This window comes from Oncorhynchus keta, chromosome 32, assembly GCF_023373465.1.
Source record: "Oncorhynchus keta strain PuntledgeMale-10-30-2019 chromosome 32, Oket_V2, whole genome shotgun sequence".
In the NCBI taxonomy this organism is placed as follows: Eukaryota; Metazoa; Chordata; class Actinopteri; order Salmoniformes; family Salmonidae; genus Oncorhynchus; species Oncorhynchus keta.
The window spans coordinates 14,326,564-14,347,348 of NC_068452.1; the positions used below are offsets into that span (position 1 = coordinate 14,326,564).

The following is a 20,785-nucleotide window of genomic DNA, read 5'->3' on the forward strand; positions in this document are numbered from 1 at the left end:
TCGATGGCTTGAGGTGTGTCGCCAATGCCAGGACCATGGAAACCTATGTAGCCTAGACATAGGCAGAGTGATTAACTATCAGAGTGTGTGGAGTGGACTAACACACCCAAGGGTGAGCGGCTGGGGCCAACCCAAGTGGCGCAATGGTCTAAAACATTGCTTTGCTGTGCTAGCTGTGCCACTAGAGATTCTGGTAGAGTCCAGGCTCTGTCGCATGCCGTCCGTGACCATGGAGCGGCGCACAATTGGCCCAGCATCGTCCGGGTTAGGGGAGGGTTTGGCCTGCAGGGATGTCAATGTCCCATCGCGCACTAGCGACTCCTGTGGCGGGCCGGGCACAGTGCACGATGACACGGTCGCCAGGTGTACGGTGTTTCTTCTGACACATTGTTGCAGCTGGCTTCCGGGTTAAGTGGGCATTGTGTCAAGAAGCAGTACGGCTTGGTTGGGTTGTGTTTTGGAGGACGCACGGCTCTCGGCCTTCGCCTCTCTCTCTCTATCTCTCTAGTCCGTACTGGAGTTGCAGCGATGAGACAAGACTGTAACTACCAATTGGATACCAATTGGGGAGGAAAAAGGGTTAAAAAAAAAAGGGGGTGAGCGGCTAACATGTCACAGTTAACCAACGAAAGACACCATATTCAGCACCTTGTTATATCTGCCAGTCTGTTTCAATCTCAAATGTAAAACTGTTTCCCAAAGATGCTTTCAATGCAAGCCCAACTAATATACCCTAGCAACAGTTTGCTGTGAACTCATTGGCTTATCTCGCATTAGTGGCATGCTGTGCAGAATTCAAATAAGTCATTTAATATGTGCTTTTTTGACTTGTTCCAATTTGTTCTAATCTGTGTTTGATTTTCAAATGGCATCTCGGTCATAAATTCATTTTAATTTGGGCTGGCTGCCAGGCTTTATCTTCATCTTGTGCTTCGTGATGTCCATGTACAGTCCAAGAATCTGGGTTAGAGGTTGCCAAGATCTTTAACTGCTCCAATACATTGCAACGCAGCCAATCTGTTTGCACAAGGCCCCCTCCCCCAAATCTGGATCCTGTTCATTAGGGCATGCAACTGGAAAAGTTTAAAAACATTTTGCAACGGAAAATCAAAAATGAGTGTTTCCGTTTTCTTCCGTTTGGTGCCTAATGAGTACAACCCTGATGGCTTCCAGTCCTCCATGGTATTTGCCAACATTTGCTGTTCTATTAGCCAACATGAGATCATATTATGAGGTCCTTGCTTACTGTCAGCGTATGTGAGCATCCCAAAGGGGGCATCCTATTGCTTATTGCACTGCTTTATTCCATGTCACCTTGGATGAAAGGAAAAATTCACTACTGTTTGCTAAATAGTCCAAATTAAAAACTACCATTGGTACATACAGTTACTATATGTAAGTGCTTAGTGACCAGAAAGTAATTATTAAACATTGTTTTGTAACTGCAGATAAATATTTAATTCCATGAATTTGTAGAATATTGTGATCAAAAAGTACATAAGAGTAAATGAATGACAAAATAAAAAAAATGTACTTTTTGATTTATTGTTACGCCATGTTCTTAACTTTTAAAAAATGGAAGCAATTCAGCTAACATTACATCTCTGTAATAAGCCAGTGTTCTACTTGTGTTCTAAATATAACATATTTATAAATTGTTTTGAGTCTAAAGAATCATTCTGGCAAGCTCGAGATACGTGTGCAGGAGTTTATCCAAAGTCACTCCTTTGGTATGAGCACGTAGAGGTGATGGCAGTCGTCAGTAGGCGTCTCCCCCAGTCCTACATGCCCCTAGACGCTGATCTTGGGTCGGTTTAGCCTTTTTCACACTAATGTTTAAAGTTATGATTGGAGCAGGAGATGCTAATTTTGGATCTGTACCTAGGGGAAACTTCACCCAGAGTATCCTACACAGTCAGTCCCTCTCTCCAATCCCTCCTGTACTGGGAAAATGTCACTGCGTCACCGGAGAAGGACAGGCTCACCACGACAGGAAGCACCAGGGCCATCTGACCTTGGTCACTGTTGAAAGTGAATCCTGGGACGCTCCCTCGGGAGGAGGCCGTAAGCAGAAAAAGACCCGCAACACCCCCCCCACGATATTTAATTCATCATAGGGTCCGTGTAAACTTTATTAATAGGGCTTTTTTTTGCTGCAGCGCTAACTCTATTCACAACCCTCGCCTTGCATATCCAGCATGTTCCATACATTTTAATGAGCCATTACATAAACCAGCATACATATGTATTTTCATCTCTCATTGAGGCTACAGAAGAGATTTTGAACACCGAGCGAATGACAGGCGTAGAAATATTGAAGAGTGGTGAGAGAGAGGTGTAGAAAAAAATAATACAAAAACTAGATCAGCTTTTTAATGAGGCCTGGAGCGTCCATCATTAAGCCAGCAGTCACACTAAAGTGACTTTGTTCTCTCTCTCCTCCAAAGCGTTTGTCCCGCCGCGCATGAAATGACGCACATGCTTATAGATGTTGAGATCCGAGCCAGAGATCAAGGTCAGCCCAGATCGACGCTGTCAGGTCCACAAGAAAAAATAGGAAAAAAATGTGATTCTCGCCCATTCAGCCAATCAACCGGGCCCTGCCTTCCGTCCCTTGGGCCAATCGAAGGCGAGGGAGAGCTTCATGGGCAGTCATTTCTTGTTAAAACCAATAAACGTGCCCTGCTTCTCCCTCTGAAGAAGCATCGGGTGGAGCTGCACTCGATAGCTCTGCCTGGGAAAAATGCACTGACATAGCAACAGTGCTGATGGAGAGTGCGGGGTTTGAATGGGCATCCCGTATTGAGAGAAGTGCAAAAATCGAAGTGCAAGCATCCCCAGCGGGTTTTATTAATCAAGGGCTATTTACTGCCGCCTTGTCATTGAGATCATTTCTTATCTGTGAGTGTGTGTGCATGTGTTTGAGTGCAACCTCAAGGAGACAGGCCTCCAAAATTTAGCTTCTATTGGTTTCTATATCCCCAGTTTCCAAGTCCATCGCACTCCGCCGCATTAGAATAGCGTTGAGTGTCGGGAAACACTGGCCTTCTGGTGGTGTTGACAAGCTGCCAAACTGAATATTCCCAGCCTGTGTAATTATGATCTGTGGAATTGATTCCCCTCGGTGATCGTAGTTGGACGTCGTGCGGCTCATTGATTCTGAGATGTATGGTCTTCATTTGGGAGGTGTGTAGCTTAAAGTTTGCACCGATAGCTTTGCCGGTTTGACAGATGCCTTCATCAAAAGGGACTAGCATAGATTACAAATAACGCATTGATTCTGCTAAACCAATCCTCCGAGCCATTATCTCTGCGCATCTGGTCAGTATGCAGACTATTGCACAGTTCGTAATTGTCTGCTTACATTTTGGCCCATTCTGTAAGTTCCCAGCTAGTATTGTCAGAGTGCTGTGGTTCAGTGAGGTGGTCCAAGTGTGTGTCTGTATAAAAACATATAATTCAAACTCATTTTATGCCATTTTATTCATGTAGAAGCAGCTTAAGTTCCTTTTAAAGTGTTTCAGTATTTTATAGTGTTTCATTGTGGACATACACTACCGGTCCAAAGTTTTAGAACACCTACTAATTCAAGGGGTTTTCTTTATTTTCTACATTGTAGAATAATAGTGAAGACCTCAAAACTATGAAATAACACATGGAATCATGTAGTAACCAAAAATGTGTTAAACAAATAAAAACATATTATATTTGAGATTCTTCAAATTGCCACCCTTTGCCTTGATGACAGCTTTGCACACTATTGGCATTCTCTCAACCAGCTTCACCTGGAATGCTTTTCCAACAGTCTTGAAGGAGTTCCCACATATGCTGAGTCAACAAGTGCTTAGCATATGTGGAAACTCCTTCAAGACTGTTGGAAAAGCATTTTCCTTCACTCTCTTCCCAAACCATCTCAATTTGGTTGAGGTTGGGGGATTGTGGGGGCCAGGTCATCTGATGCAGCACTCCATCTCTCCTCCTTGGTAAAATAGCCCTTACACAGCCTGGAGGTGTGTTGGCTCATTGTCCTGTTGAAAAACAAATGATAGTCCCACTTAGCCTAAACAAGATGGGATGGTGTATCGCTGCAGAATGCTGTGGTAGCCATGCTGGTTAAGTGTGCCATGAATTCTAAGTAAATCACAGACAGTGTCACCAGCAAAGCACCCCCACACCGTAACACCTCCTCGTTGTTTTACGGTGGGAAATACACATGCAGAGGTCATCCATTCTCGCACTCCGCATCTCACAAAGACATGGCGGTTGGAACTAAAATCTCCAATTTGGACTCCAGACCAACGGACAAATTTCCACCTGTCTAATGTCCATTGCTCATGTTTCTTGGCCAAAGCAAGTCTCTTCAAATTGGTGTTCTTTGGTAGTGGTTTCTTTGCAGCAATTCGACCATGAAGGCCTGATTCACACAGTCCCCTCTGAACAGTTGATGTTTATGTATCTGTCACTTGTGAAGCTTTTATTTGGGCTGTAATTTCTGAGACTGGTAACTCTAGTGTTGACTCACCTTCATATCTTAAAGTAATGATGGACTGTTGTTTCCCTTTGCTTATTTGAGCTGTTCTTGCCATAAGATGGACTTGGTCTTTACCAAATAGGGCTATCTTCTGTATATCACCCCTACCCTGTCACAACACAACTGATTGGCTAAAACGCATTGAGAAGGAAAGAAATTCCACAAATTAACTTAAGAAGGCACCTGTTAATTGATATGCATTCCAGGTGATTATCTCATGAAGCTGTTTCAGAGAATGCCAAGAGTGTGCAAAGCTGTCATCAAGGCTAAGGGTTGGCTATTTGAAGAATCTCAAATATAAAATTATTGTATGTTCCGGAGTTCTAAATTGAGCAGCTGCTGAAAAATGAGCTCCTGTATATATTGAGATTTAAATGTTTTTTTAGAGTGAAGTACATCGAAAAAAATCAAGAGAAAACTGCAAGACTCAATAGAAGACAAAACAAGGAACAAACCAAAAAAGACAGGCTTTTGAAAAAGTAACTATTTTTCATAAAATTGTACAGTTATCTTAGCTAGCTGAATTGCTAGCAGAATTGTTTACTTGTTGCTAAGCAGTTGCTAGGGACTCTCCTGGAAGAAGCTAGCTAGCTTACAAAGAATAACAACAAAAAATATCTAGTTAACAGAAGAAAGGAAGACAAAACAAGGACAAAAGAAGGACAGAAGAAAAAGGAAAAGAAAGAGGACAACAAAGTGAAACAGTCAGCACTTCTATTGCAACTTCGTATTTCGTCGTCCTAACGTAGTCTACACTGCTATCTGCCCAGCAGCTAGCCAGCTAGCAAACGTCCACCGTCTACCGAATAGCAGCACTGTAGAAACTATTACACTCAACTGAACGACTTGATTAGTGTAGTGTTAGCTAGCTACATAGTTGTCTTTGCTGTCTTCATATCCAAGATAATTGTGTAGTTTAGAGCGTGTAGTCTTAGAGTGATTATCTTAATTTACCGAGGTTAGCTAGCCAGCTATTTGTCGTCCTTAACGTAGGAGACACTGCTAGCTAGCCAACAGCTAGCCAATGTCTACTGAATAGAACTTCCGCACTCAACAACCCGGTCGCATTCCGCTTCGCTCCACAGGTAGTATCACATTTTCATTTCATTTCATTACAGCACAACGGTTTGATTTGTTTGATCGTAGCTAGCTACATAGCTAGCTACATAGCCGCCTGTGTATCAAAGATAATTGTGTAGTCTAGAGCGATTTTCTAGGTTAGCTAGCCAGCTATTGTCGTTCTTTTAACGCAACGTAACGTAATCAACACTGCTAGCTAGCCAGCTAGCCCCCGAATAGCAGCACTGTAGAAACTATTACACTCAACGTAACGACTTGATTAGTGTAGTGTCAACAACGCAGCCACTGCCAGCTAGCCTACAAAGTCAACAACGCAGCCACTGCCAGCTAGCCTACTTCAGCAGTACTGTATCATTTTAATCATTTTAGTCAATAAGATTCTTGCTACGTAAGCTTAACTTTCTGAACATTCGAGACGTGTAGTCCACTTGTCATTCCAATCTCCTTGCATTAGCGTAGCCTCTTCTGTAGCCTGTCAACTATGTGTCTGTCTATCCCTGTTCTCTCCTCTCTGCACAGACCATACAAACGCTCCACACCGCGTGGCCGCGGCCACCCTAATCTGGTGGTCCCAGCGCGCACGACCCACGTGGAGTTCCAGGTCTCCGGTAGCCTCTGGAACTGCCGATCTGCGGCCAACAAGGCAGAGTTCATCTCAGCCTATGCCTCCCTCCAGTCCCTCGACTTCTTGGCACTGATGGAAACATGGATCACCACAGATAACACTGCTACTCCTACTGCTCTCTCTTCGTCCGCCCACGTGTTCTCGCACACCCCGAGAGCTTCTGGTCAGCGGGGTGGTGGCACCGGGATCCTCATCTCTCCCAAGTGGTCATTCTCTCTTTCTCCCCTTACCCATCTGTCTATCGCCTCCTTTGAATTTCATGCTGTCACAGTTACCAGCCCTTTCAAGCTTAACATCCTTATCATTTATCGCCCTCCAGGTCCCCTCGGAGAGTTCATCAATGAGCTTGATGCCTTGATAAGCTCCTTTCCTGAGGACGGCTCACCTCTCACAGTTCTGGGCGACTTTAACCTCCCCACGTCTACCTTTGACTCATTCCTCTCTGCCTCCCTCTTTCCACTCCTCTCCTCTTTTGACCTCACCCTCTCACCTTCCCCCCCCCTACTCACAAGGCAGGCAATACGCTCGACCTCATCTTTACTAGATGCTGTTCTTCCACTAACCTCATTGCAACTCCCCTCCAAGTCTCCGACCACTACCTTGTATCTTTTTCCCTCTCGCTCTCATCCAACACTTTCCACACTGCCCCTACTCGGATGGTATCGCGCCGTCCCAACCTTCGCTCTCTCTCCCCCGCTACTCTCTCCTCTTCCATCCTATCATCTCTTCCCTCTGCTCAAACCTGCTCAAACCTTCTCCAACCTATCTCCTGATTCTGCCTCCTCAACCCTCCTCTCCTCCCTTTCTGCATCCTTTGACTCTCTATGTCCCCTATCCTCCAGGCCGGCTCGGTCCTCCCCTCCCGCTCCGTGGCTCGACGACTCATTGCGAGCTCACAGAACAGGGCTCCGGGCAGCCGAGCGGAAATGGAGGAAAACTCGCCTCCCTGCGGACCTGGCATCCTTTCACTCCCTCCTCTCTACATTTTCCTCCTCTGTCTCTGCTGCTAAAGCCACTTTCTACCACTCTAAATTCCAAGCATCTGCCTCTAACCCTAGGAAGCTCTTTGCCACCTTCTCCTCCCTCCTGAATCCTCCTCCCCCTCCCCCCTCCTCCCTCTCTGCAGATGACTTCGTCAACCATTTTGAAAAGAAGGTCGACGACATCCGATCCTCGTTTGCTAAGTCAAACGACACCGCTGGTTCTGCTCACACTGCCCTACCCTGTGCTCTGACCTCTTTCTCCCCTCTCTCTCCAGATGAAATCTTGCGTCTTGTGACGGCCGGCCGCCCAACAACCTGCCCGCTTGACCCTATCCCCTCCTCTCTTCTCCAGACCATTTCCGGAGACCTTCTCCCTTACCTCACCTCGCTCATCAACTCATCCCTGACCGCTGGCTACGTCCCTTCCGTCTTCAAGAGAGCGAGAGTTGCACCCCTTCTGAAAACCTACACTCGATCCCTCCGATGTCATCAACTACAGACCAGTATCCCTTCTTTCTTTTCTCTCCAAAACTCTTGAACGTGCCGTCCTTGGCCAGCTCTCCCGCTATCTCTCTCAGAATGACCTTCTTGATCCGAATCAGTCAGGTTTCACGACTAGTCATTCAACTGAGACTGCTCTTCTCTGTATCACGGAGGCGCTCCGCACTGCTAAAGCTAACTCTCTCTCCTCTGCTCTCATCCTTCTAGACCTATCGGCTGCCTTCGATACTGTGAACCATCAGATCCTCCTCCCCACCCTCTCCGAGTTGGGCATCTCCGGCACGGCCCACGCTTGGATTGCGTCCTACCTGACAGGTCGCTCCTACCAGGTGGCGTGGCGAGAATCTGTCTCCTCACCACGCGCTCTCACCACTGGTGTCTCCCAGGGCTCTGTTCTAGGCCCTCTCCTATTCTCGCTATACACCAAGTCACTTGGCTCTGTCATGACCTCACATGGTCTCTCCTATCATTGCTATGCAGACGACACACAATTAATCTTCTCCTTTCCCCCTTCTGATGACCAGGTGGCGAATCGCATCTCTGCATGTCTGGCAGACATATCAGTGTGGATGACGGATCACCACCTCTGTGGTCCTTCTGTAGCTCAGTTGGTAGAGCATGGCGCTTGTAATGCCAGGGTAGTGGGTTCGATCCCCGGGACCACCCATACGTAGAATGTATGCACGCTTTGGATAAAAGCGTCTGCTAAATGGCATAATATTTAATATTTTAATATACCTCAAGCTGAACCTCGGCAAGACGCAGCTGCTCTTCCTCCCGGGGAAGGACTGCCCGTTCCATGATCTCGCCATCACGGTTGACAACTCCATTGTGTCCTCCTCCCAGAGCGCTAAGAACCTTGGCGTGATCCTGGACAACACCCTGTCGTTCTCAACTAACATCAAGGCGGTGGCCCGTTCCTGTAGGTTCATGCTCTACAACATCCGCAGAGTACGACCCTGCCTCACACAGGAAGCGGCGCAGGTCCTAATCCAGGCACTAATCCAGTCATCTCCCGTCTGGATTACTGCAACTCGCTGTTGGCAGGGCTCCCTGCCTGTGCCATTAAACCCCTACAACTCATCCAGAACGCCGCAGCCCGTCTGGTGTTCAACCTTCCCAAGTTCTCTCACGTCACCCTACTCCTCCGCTCTCTCCACTGGCTTCCAGTTGAAGCTCGCATCCGCTACAAGACCATGGTGCTCGCCTACGGAGCTGTGAGGGGAACGGCACCTCAGTACCTCCAGGCTCTGATCAGGCCCTACACCCAAACAAGGGCACTGCGTTCATCCACCTCTGGCCTGCTCGCCTCCCTACCACTGAGGAAGTACAGTTCCCGCTCAGCCCAGTCAAAACTGTTCGCTGCTCTGGCCCCCCAATGGTGGAACAAACTCCCTCATGAAGCCAGGACAGCGGAGTCAATCACCACCTTCCGGAGACACCTGAAACCCCACCTCTTTAAGGAATACCTAGGATAGGATAAAGTAATCCTTCTCACCCCCCTTAAAAGATTTAGATGCACTATTGTAAAGTGGCTGTTCCACTGGATGTCATAAGGTGAATGCACCAATTTGTAAGTCGCTCTGGATAAGAGCGTCTGCTAAATGACTTAAATGTAAATGTAAATGTAAAATATATTTGATTTGTTTAACACTCTTTTGGTTACTACATGATTCCATATGTGTTATTTCATAGTTTTGATATCTTCACTGTTTCAATGTTTGTTATTCTACAAATGAGAAAATAGTAAAAATAAAGAAAAACCCTTGAATGAGTAGGTGTTCTAGAACTTTTGACCGGTAGTGTACACAAAACATATTCAAGTTTGTATACATTTATGTGAGTATGTGTTTATAAATCTGTCTTTATGTACATATGTTAATTTGTCTCTCTTCTCACCTTGCCTCACGTCGGTCGTCTCTGCACAGGGGAGGACTTTGTGGTGGTGCAGCAGGAAATCGTCATGATGAAAGACTGCAAGCACTCTAACATCGTGGCCTACTTTGGCAGTTACTTAAGGTAGCATATTTAAAGGTCCGCACCACATGCTTCCTCCGCCACCATCCCTAACCTACCCTTCCCTCCTCCATCCCTGTCCTGGCTCAGTCAATTCCCAGCCACTCTCAGGTTTTGAAGTACACACAGGCTCAGCGTAGAGTCGTTCTCCACTGCAGCCAAGCTACGGACAGAGCCTCCGTTCCAAGCCTAGCCGCACTAACGCTAGCATGCTAACAATGTGGCTAATTACTAGCTCTGGGGAAATGCTTTGTATTGAACTGCTCAAGAGGTGGTGAGGGAGGTGGAGGGTGGCCATTTTGAGAAGTTTTAACGCATTGGTTGGCCGGAGGGTAGTTGTGACCTAATAGCCGAACCGCATCATGCTGTGTCACAACCTAGAAAAAGACTCCCAAAAGCATTCATCCATACTCTCTCTCTGCCTCTTTGCTTTAGCTTTTTACTCTGACTATTTTGAGCTGTACAGTATCGATTGTAATGTAATTTGTTTCCTTTTGCTCTTTACAGGAGAGATAAATTATGGATATGTATGGAATATTGCGGGGGAGGGTCCCTACAAGACATATATCATGGTAAGCATACACAACAACATACAGCGCACAAACACACATACACACACAAAACACACAAGCATTTGAAAAATGACAGCTGGCTCAACCGGTTCGATGAAGCCAAATTCAATATGTTTCGGTGTGTGGTTTTAAGCTCATTCCTCACTCAAGCTAGACGTCCTCTTACTAGCGGCCCAGGGGGAATCGGTTGCCATGTTGGACGTAAACCTAGCTCCTACCACATAACCAGACAGACAGTTAACAGATTCTTATTACGCTTTTTCTTCTTCTTGTCTTGGTCGTTAAAGGGAAAAATCTGCAGTTGCTATGTCCATTTTTGGACTTTAAAAGAGATGATATATCCATTTTATTCTAGAAGAATATAACTTATAAATTGCCTCACGCGCTTAGTTCAATTGTCTTACCCCATCACAACCCAAAATATAAGCTGGTTTTACTCCAATGTTTGTAAACAAACACTGTGTATAGATTTAAAACATGCCTAAAACTATAAGTTTGATGTCATTGATGGTCAGTTTTTGCATCCATAGCTCCATCTATATATTTTAGTAGTTACATTTCTTCAGCCCCATCCCCGAGCTATTTACGAAAGTACTGGTGGCGTGACCATTTTGTAATTGTTTGAACTGCAGATTGCCCATTTAAAGAGCAGGTCATTAGGGTGGCCGTCTTCAGCAGCTGTTTTTGCACTTTTGCGCACACACAGACATACATACATACACTCACACAGAGACTGTGTTGATTCTGCTCTTAATGACTGTGCTGGGCTCAGTCGGCTGCGAGGCTCCTCATTAGAGAGACAGGAACAGCAGTCGACACCACCAACTACCGTTGATCTCATCCTCCCACATATCGGCTCCCCGCTGCCACGGAGACGACACGCTGCTCATAATGTCCCCAACCCTAGGCTCCTTCTCCGGAGTACATAGAGGGTCACCGGAACGGAAGGCTTACGTGCTCGGCGCACTGTCCCTCGTGGCCTTCACAATGCCCAGTAGGTTTGTCGGATCGTTACATTCTTTTAACCTTCATCGTTTAGTTGTTGGGTTTTCTTAACAAGGCTTAAGGGGGCATGTTAGCTAGTCTAACATAGCTTCCTCTTCTTTTCTCCTTTCCATCTGCATTGATCTGAAAATGGAGGACAGGTGAAAGCAGTATGGTAGACCCTAGCTGGGAGTATGCTGTCACCTGTGTAGGTTCTTTCAGGTCAGTGCTGATGAAAGAAAGAATATAAAGGAATGAGGTAATTTTAGAGTTTAGAGTTTAGAGTTTTCCAATTTAAACATGTTAGCTTCTAACTCATGGACGATTAGTAAATCTCAAACCAAGTTTATTCACCCAATGGGTCAGACAGCTGAACTGACAAAGACATGTTTATACCAGCACAAGTATATATAACCCAATTTGGGTTAAGTCTCCTCCTTCCCTCTAAACATTACATCTTTATTGCTAGGTAGGAAGTTAAGTGATGCAGGTAATAAACTGTTCCTTCTCCCTTCATTTGACATTACCTCTGCCCCCATTAATCACTAATTCATAGCTCTCCACCCTTATCAGTGACCGCAACCATGTGATTGCCTTTCCTTTACACATGTCCAACCTTAATTGACTCCACCATAGACATTCCTCCTACAGAGAACCATTAACTTCTGGTGTACAAACCAGACTGTGGCCCTTCTCATTTCCAAAGGATACCTGATGATTAACAATGTTTCAAGTTAAGAAGTCAGAACCCATCAAACAGGATCAATGAGTTAGCCAGCTAACCTGTGTAACTATTTGGAAGTAAATTCCTCATTTTTTGGAAGATAAGCTTGAAAGGGGCGGCAGGTAGCCTAGTGGTTAGTGTTGGACTAGTAACCGAAAGGTTGCAAGATCGAATCCCCGAGCTGACAAGGTAAAAATCTGTCGTTCAGCCCCTTAACAAGGCATTACATTTACATTTACATTTAAGTCATTTAGCAGACGCTCTTATCCAGAGCGACTTACAAATTGGGTGTTGTTTGTTCTTAATGAAGGTCAAATATAAAAAATAAAGAATAAAATGGGAATGTTATAATTGATTCAACTGGCTAACTTGGTGACCCTGCTTTTTGATATACCCCTTAGAGCCCTAAGAGGAAGTTAGTTTAATTCGCTCCGTCATGTGACTAACTGCATCTTTTAATCAGACCCCAATAAACTGGTGCTATCATGACTTGCAATCTACTTAGTAGAACGTTTTTAGAAGATTAATCTCTCAATGTTATGGCCAAAGCACTCCCACACAGCCTAGGATTGGAGAAGGATGGAGTACGATGCGTGTTCTCACTCTAACTGAAGACAGGCAGACAGACAGACATGTGAGTCAATTCCAGAGGATCATGTTTGAATAGACTGCTATTTTATTTGTTTATACAGGCAATTTCATTGAGAATATGCAATTTACTGTATAGTACTATCCATCTTATTGAAATCTAAGAAGAACCTAGGAATCTAGCTCTGTCTAATTCAGTAGCAAATATATTTTTGTTCTGTTTTTATTAGGGTCCTGTTGTGGCTGGTCTGTTCAGTCCAGTCATAACTATTCTAGAGTCCCAATAATGACCTTCAAATAACCTAACGTTGCCAGGTAAAGCTGTCAGATCAACATCCAATTGTGAACCCTGAACCTACATTGCCCACATTGAACCCATCTTGTTGATAAGTGGTTGAAGCTGAGGTTATAAATGACACAAAAACTGTACATTGATGATTTTTGGGGGCAAATTTAACCAACAATGAATATTGATGTAACTTGAAATGCTGATGTGTGTGCCCACATAAGACCTTTAGCTGAAATAATATTAATGAAATACATGATACATTTGAGTTCAGGTACCAGATGTTGTCTCAATAACCAATGGCGAGGAACCTTTTAATAAAGCACCAGTGCTTCTCAGGCTCCAACCATGTCTCTCCTTATCTTTCAGTGACGGGGCCTCTTACAGAATCACAAATAGCCTACGTGTCTCGAGAAACTCTTCAGGTACGTCCATTCAGTTTGCCTCCTCCAGCACTCAAGCATGCACTCTTCTTCAGACAGATGTCTTTCAGCTAAAAGCCTTTGAACTGCCTTTGATTTCATCCATCCGCTCGATGAAGATTGAAAACAGCAGTTAGCAATAGCAACATCGTAGGACTATTGTTGTCATTGATTTGTTCGATTTTGATACACACAACTATTATATCATAATAAATCCTTTATTACAAATCGCCAAAAAATAAGTAAACACACTCTATTGCTTTCCTGGTAAAATGACAGTTATCTTATGCTTTGGAAAGGTATGTGGCTGATTTTGGTTGAATGTGAATTGGCTAAAAAGGGACACCATATTAGGATGGGATATTATTTGTGAAGAGGTCAATGGACTGACTCACTGTCTTCATTTTTCCCTTCACAGGGTCTCTACTATCTACACAACAAAGGGAAAATGCACAGAGACATAAAGGTAAGGTGGGAAAATGCCAGGTTCCATTGCATAGAATAGAATTGAGTGCACAAAGGTAAGGTGGGACTGGAACAATAACCATTTCAAGCATTGTGCAGATTAGGATCGAATAGAATACAGTTTATTGTCCTCTTCAAGAAAATCATTTTACACAAGCTTGTACCTACACACAAATAGACCAACAACACCTTCACCCAGACATGTACAAAAACCATTTACAGTAGTTTAGTGTGTTCCTCTGGAATTTCTTGGCACAGACTGGGTAATAGCCATTATAAAAACATTTCTGACACTAATAGCCACCATATGGAATCCCCAACAAGACATCTTTCAAAGTCACTTCAGGCTTGTCCCGTTTGGTCGTTCCCATGCGAAGTTTTGTTCGATAGATAGCCTTGTTAAGAGACTGCTGCATAAATGAAACTGCATTGAAAATGTGCAGATACAAGTTGGTAAGACATTTGATACGTTGTTGAGAAAACATATGTATAAACGTACTAAACACTTACATAGGCCTATGCAACTGCAAATCCATTGAAGTTGTAATTTTCTTTTATCTGCACAAAGGGAGCAAACATACTGTTGACAGAGAACGGGTACGTCAAACTAGGTAAGGAGTCCAGACGTCCAACTGTTTTCTTTGATGTCTGCGTTTCAATATGATGAATAATGGCAATTTGTTGAGTGTGTGATCGTCGCCACCTGGCTGTGATTGACAAGCTGTTAATTGTGCTTGGCTGTGAATAGCACCGTGTGTGTGTGTGTGTGTGTGTGTGTGTGTGTGTGTGTGTGTGTGTGTGTGTGTGTGTGTGTGTGTGTGTGTGTGTGTGTGTGTGTGTGTGTGTGTGTGTGTGTGTGTGTGTGTGTGTGTGTGTGTGTGTGTGTGTGTGTGTGTGTGTGCTTTTATATTCAATGTGTGTAGTAAGCTAGATCAAGTCTGAGATGCCTGGACAGTGATTGGAATAATTGTATATCAGTGCTACCACTACAATTTATATCATATTCCTTTTGGGAATATTACCTATATTACACCAGCTTACATTTTTTGTATAATTACTACAATACATGAGCATTGCATGATTTTCATTGATTTCAACATTGCTATGCATAATTAATAATTTACTACAGAGTGAACCAGGCTTAGGAAATGGTCATCAAACATGTATTAGACATTCACTGTATTAATGATGAACTGTTGATTGCATTTGGACATTTACAGTTGAAGTTGGAAGTTTGCATACTCTTAGGTTGGAGTCACTAAAACAATTTTTTCAACCACTCCACACATTTCTTGTTAATAAACTATAGTTATTGGCAAGCCGGTTAGGACATCTACTTTGTACATGACACAAGTAATTTTTCCACCCATTGTTTACAGACAGATTATTTCACTTATAATTCACTTTATCACAATTCCAGTGGGTAAGAAGTTTACATACACCAAGTTGGCTGTGCCTTTAAACAGCTTGGAAAATTCCACAAAATTATGTCATGGCTTTAGAAGCTTCTGATAGGCTAATTGACATCATTTGAGTCAATTGGAGGTGTACCTGTGGATGTATTTCAAGGCCTACCTTCAAACTCAGTGGCTCTTTGCTTGACATTATGGGAAAATCAAAGGAAATCAACCAACACCTCAGAAAATTAATTGTAGACCTCGACAAGTCTGGTTCATTCTTGGGAGCAATTTCCAAACGCCTGAAGGTACCACATTCATCTGTACAAACAATAGTATGCAAGTATAAACACCATGGGAACATCATTGAGCCGTCATACCGCTCAGGGAGGAGATGCGTTCTGTTTCCTGGAGATGAACGTACTTTGGTGCGAAAAGTGCAAATCAATCCCAGAACATCAGCAAAGGACCTTGCGAAGATGCTGGAGGAAGTACAAAAGTATCTACTGTATATCCACAGTAAAAAGAGTCCTATATCGACATAATCAGACAGGCCACTCGGCAAGGAAGAAGCCACTGCTCCAAACCCGCCATAAAAAAGACAGACTACGGTTTGCAACTGCACAGAGGGACAAAGATCGTACTTTTTGGAGAAATGTCCTCTGGTCTGATGAAACAAAAATAGAACTGTTTGGCCATAATGACCATCGTTATGTTTGGAGAAAAAAGGGGGATGCTTGCAAGCCGAAGAACACCATCCCAACCTTGAAGCACTGGGGTGGCAGCATCATGTTGTGGGGTGCTTTGCTGCAGGAGTTACTGGTGCACTTGACAAAATAGATGGCATTATGAGGTAGGAAAATGATGTGGATATATTGAAGCAACATCTCAAGACATCAGTCAGGAAGTTAAAGTTTGGTCGCAAATGGGTCTTCCGAATGGACAATGACCCCAAGCATACTTCCAAAGTTGTGGCAAAATGGCTTAAGGACAAAAAAGTCAAGGTATTGGAGTGGCCATCACAAAACCCTGTGACCTCAATCCTATGGAAAAATTGTTGGTAGAACTGAAAAGCGTGTGTGAGAAAGGAGGCCTACAAACCTGACTCAGTTACACCAGCTCTGTCAGGAGGAATGGGCTGAAATTCACCCGACTTATTGTGTGAATTTTGTGGAAGGCTACATGAAACGTTTGACCCAAGTTAAACTATTTAAAGGCAATGCTACCAAATACTAATTGAGGGTATGTAAACTTCTGACCCACTGGGAATGTGATGAAAGTAATAACAACTTAAATAAATCATTCTCTACTATTATGCTGCATTTCACATTCTTAAAATAAAGTGGTGATCCTAACTGACCTAAAACTGGGAATTTTGACTAGGATTAAATGTCAGGAATTGTATTTTCTTGGCAGCTGACTTCGGTGTCTCGGCCCAAACACAATGACCATTGCAAAGAGAAAATCCTTCATCGGCACACCTTACTGGTAATGTCCTTCATCACTTCCCCCCTTCTATCAATTCTCTCTGTCCCTTGATACCCAAAGTCAGGTGAATCTATCCATGGATCTATCATGCACCATTTTGTCAAGCAGGATAGGAATGTGCCCTTCAATTGATTTTTAGAAGGTTTTTAACCCCCTAGAGTCGATATCCGTGGCCCCGCAAAAATCAAATTAGCATAATGAAAACATTTCCATTAAAATCCATCAGTTTAAGCTGGATATGTTTTTTTGAATTGCATCTGCCAATGTTGTACTTCTGCAAATGTGGTAAACGTTGGCAGAGAACCCTAACCCCAATCCCGACCCTTACCCTAGACCGGGTTCGTATCCAAATCCTGACCCTACATTTAAGTCATTTAGCAGACGCTCTTATCCAGAGCGACTTACAAATTGGTGCATTCACCTTATGACATCCAGTAGAATAGTCACTCCCCTCCCTTACACTGATACACTCTTTCCCTTTTTTGAGCCCACACCTCTCTTTATTCATGTTTTGTTTAGTCTGGGTTTTTTTTAGTCCTGTTTTGTTGTTGTTTTTCATTTCTATAATTATAAAGCAACGTTCTTTCCATGAAAGCGCTATATAAGTTCCATGTTGTACTAATAGTATTATACCCGGCGAAAACCAAACAGTGCATTCCACAGTAAGAACCTCATACCAACAATCAAGCATGGTGGTGGTAGTGTGATGGTTTGGGGATGCTGACTCAGGACCTGGACAACTTGCCTTAATAGAAGGAACCATGAATTCTGCTCTGTATCAGAGTATTCTGCAGGAGAATGTCAGGCCAGTCATCTGTGAGCTGAAGCTGAAGTGCAGCTGGGTCATCTAGCAAGACAAAGATCCAAAAACACAATTGAGTCTACATGAAAGTGGCTAAAAAGCAACAAATGTTTATTTTTGGAATGGCCTAGTCAATGTCCAGACCTAATCCTAATTGAGATTTTGGAGCAGGACTTGAAATGAGCAGTTCATACTTGAAAACCCACAAATGTCACTGAGTTAAGCAGTTCTGCATGCAAGACTGGGCCAAAATTCCTCACAGCGATGTGAGAGACTGATCAACAACTACAGGAAGCATTTGGTTGCAGTCGTTGCAGCTAAAGGTGGCACAACCAGTTATTGAGTGTAAGGGGGCAATTACTTTTTCACACAGGGGAATTGGGTGTTGCATAACTTTGTAAATTAAATAAATAGGTATACTTTTTTTGGGGGGGGTGGGGAATTTATCTCAGGTTCCCTTTATCTAAGATCTGATAACATCCAGTATCAAAAATATGCAAAAATGAGAGAAAATCAGAAAGGGGGCAAATACTTTTCACGGCACTGTAGGACAGACACTTCAGAACAAACTTATTTTAGTCAAATACTTAAAAAAAAATTAAAATAAATATATTTCTTAAAATTCTTAATCAAATAGCTAAAGGATCTTTGGTATGACTTTCTTAAAATAATTCCATATGTTAGCTTAGTAGAACCCCCGCCCAGCTTAGGCAGGGCTTAGACTCTAGGGGGTTAACATATTCTCATTATATTGATTTGGTGGTGGTGATGATGTTGATGATGATGAGCGGCAGGTAGACTAATGGTTAAGTGCTGACTAGGTGAAAAATCTGTCTGCGCCCTTGAGCAAGACACTTAACTCTAATTGCTCCAGTAAGTCGCTCTGGATAAGAGCGTCTGATAAATTACTAAAATGTAATAATAATGTTGTTCTAAATTGTATCATCAAATCCAATTTTAGAACAGTGTATTCGATTGATTTGTTAAAAAGTAACCTATTAAACAAGTCAAACAATTCTGATTATATTGATTTCAATGATGATCAAATTAATTTAAAACCAGTGTTTGGGTTACACTTTATAATAACTTTCACGAATAAGCCTTATAAATGCTTATAAATTTTAAAACTTAAAATCAGTGCTGGCTCTAGCCATTTTGGGTAATTAAGCGAGTTTTGGTAGGGTTGCCATCCCCGACCTTGGCGGCAAAACATTTGTGGCCCCCCACTTGGCACCCCTAGTGGTCGAGCCACCGCTTAACAAAAGTTTAGAAATATTTACAAAAAGTGTTAATATTTATAAACATTTTATAAGCGAGTAATTGGCACATACAGTGAGTGAGTTATACAGTTGAGTTCAGAGGTCTTGGTTGAGATGCCTCTGTAGTGTTAATTGCTATTGACTGTGCCAAGGCTATGTGGTGAACGGTTCATTTAACTGAGCCGACTCCCTGTGTGCAGGATGGCACCTGAGGTGGCAGCCGTGGAGAGGAAGGGCGGGTACAACCAACTGTGCGACATCTGGGCGGTGGGCATCACCGCCATCGAGCTGGCAGAGCTGCACCTGCCCATGTTCAACCTTCACCTGATGAGGTTAGCATTTTAACCTGTTGGCATCAGACCAGGGCCCTTTTTTGGGGGGCAGAGACCTTTATGAAATGAAGAGCACAGAGAGAATGGAGACACAGAATAGGGCCAGTAGGTGCGGGGATTCTTATCCATGCATGCAGGGGAATCGTATACACTCACCCTCCGCATGTATTTGGACAGTGAAGCATATATCTTTTGGGGCTCTATACTCAAGCATTTTGGATTTGAGATTAAATGTTTCATATGAGGCGACAGTGCAGAATGACACCTTTTACTTTAGGTTATTTTCAGACATATCTGTTTTACCGTTAAGAAATGAATGCGCTTTTATGTAGCTAGTCTCCCATTTGAAGTCAAAAGTATTTGGAAAAATTCACTTATGGTTTATTGAAGTAGTCAATAGTTAAGTATTTGGTCCCATATTTCTAACACGCAATGACTCGACAAACTCGTTGTGTGCATTTGCAGAACGTAAAGAAAGCAGATCATAATTATTTTCAATGTATGTTTAGAAAGTTAGCGCCTTTAACTGAGTAAAAGCAAGGATTGGAAGTGATTGGATTGATTTCCTTAAATACACAACTGCACCTTTTTTGTTTTTCTCAGAGCCCTGTTTTTTATGACCAAAAGTAACTTCCAGCCGCCCAAGTTGAAAGACAAGGTGAAGTGGTAAGTGTCTTTACGCTTGCTGCCTGCAACATAACCTTAACCCTGTCCGGTTCTATCTCGTTACTTGAACACACCGTCCTCTCTCACCCCAATACTTATACGTTAGAACTGGATGGAAAAAGAGACGTAATACAATATTAATGAATCAAATCAAAATGCTGCTAAAATATTAACAGTCAGACACACCTGTCATAGGGGTAAAGGAGCCTCAGATTTGTGTCAATGTCATTGGACTCAGAGAAAGGCTTTTTTTTTGTGGGGAGTGGTTGGAGAATTGACAGACTAACTCGATTTACACATAATATGGGGTCAAGTTTTATCCCAAAGAGGTTTGATCATTATTAGCATGTAAATTTGAATATTTACTTAAAACAATTATAGAATGGGTGAAATATATATATTTTTAAATACAATTTCGTTTTCCCTCCCCAAGGACCAGTAATTTTCATCATTTTGTAAGAATATCGTTGACGAAAAATCCAAAGAAAAGGCCTTCCTCAGACAAGCTGCTGCAGGTAAGATGATCTTGGCCTGAGCTACAAAACAGCAATGTGATTGTAGTGATGTCATTGTGTGGATCAAGGGATTTGGTTGCCTCAATGACAACCCAAAGAGTATTGTTCGTAAGGAAGTCTTTCAAATGTTCAAGGTCAAGATTAGGTGAAATAGTGTGAATATTTGGAAATAGAGCCCACTTTGCTGGTTAAATGGGCAATATGAAGTTCAAACAATAACAAGCACTGACCCTGCCACTTTTTTTGTAAACAGCTGAGGAATGGTGCTGGAGAAATTGAACCACTCTCAAATTAATAGAATGAGCTAGCGGATTCAAGGAATAATGATACTGTATCAACATTATAGTTTTAACCATGTTTAAAATAAAATGTATCGGTCACATACACGTGTTTAACAGATGTTATTGTGGGTGTAGCAAAATGCTTGTGCTTCTAGCTCTGACAATGCAGTAATAGCTAACAAGTAATATCTAACTGTTTCACAACATATACACAAAATACATGTAAATCTAAGTAAGGAATGGATTAAGACATATGTATATAGTCAGA

At 43.0% G+C, this 20,785-nt stretch overlaps 1 long non-coding RNA gene and 1 pseudogene across 1 annotated transcript; both read left to right on the plus strand.

The window, feature by feature from the left end:
- LOC118365067 (mitogen-activated protein kinase kinase kinase kinase 3-like) overlaps positions 1–20,785 on the plus strand; it is a 97,032-nt pseudogene that overhangs the window by 27,643 nt on the left and 48,604 nt on the right.
- On the plus strand, positions 10,321–12,863 carry LOC127914466 (uncharacterized). Its single transcript, XR_008088488.1, has 3 exons — positions 10,321–11,302; positions 12,566–12,650; positions 12,835–12,863. It is a non-coding gene; the product is annotated as an uncharacterized LOC127914466 (long non-coding RNA).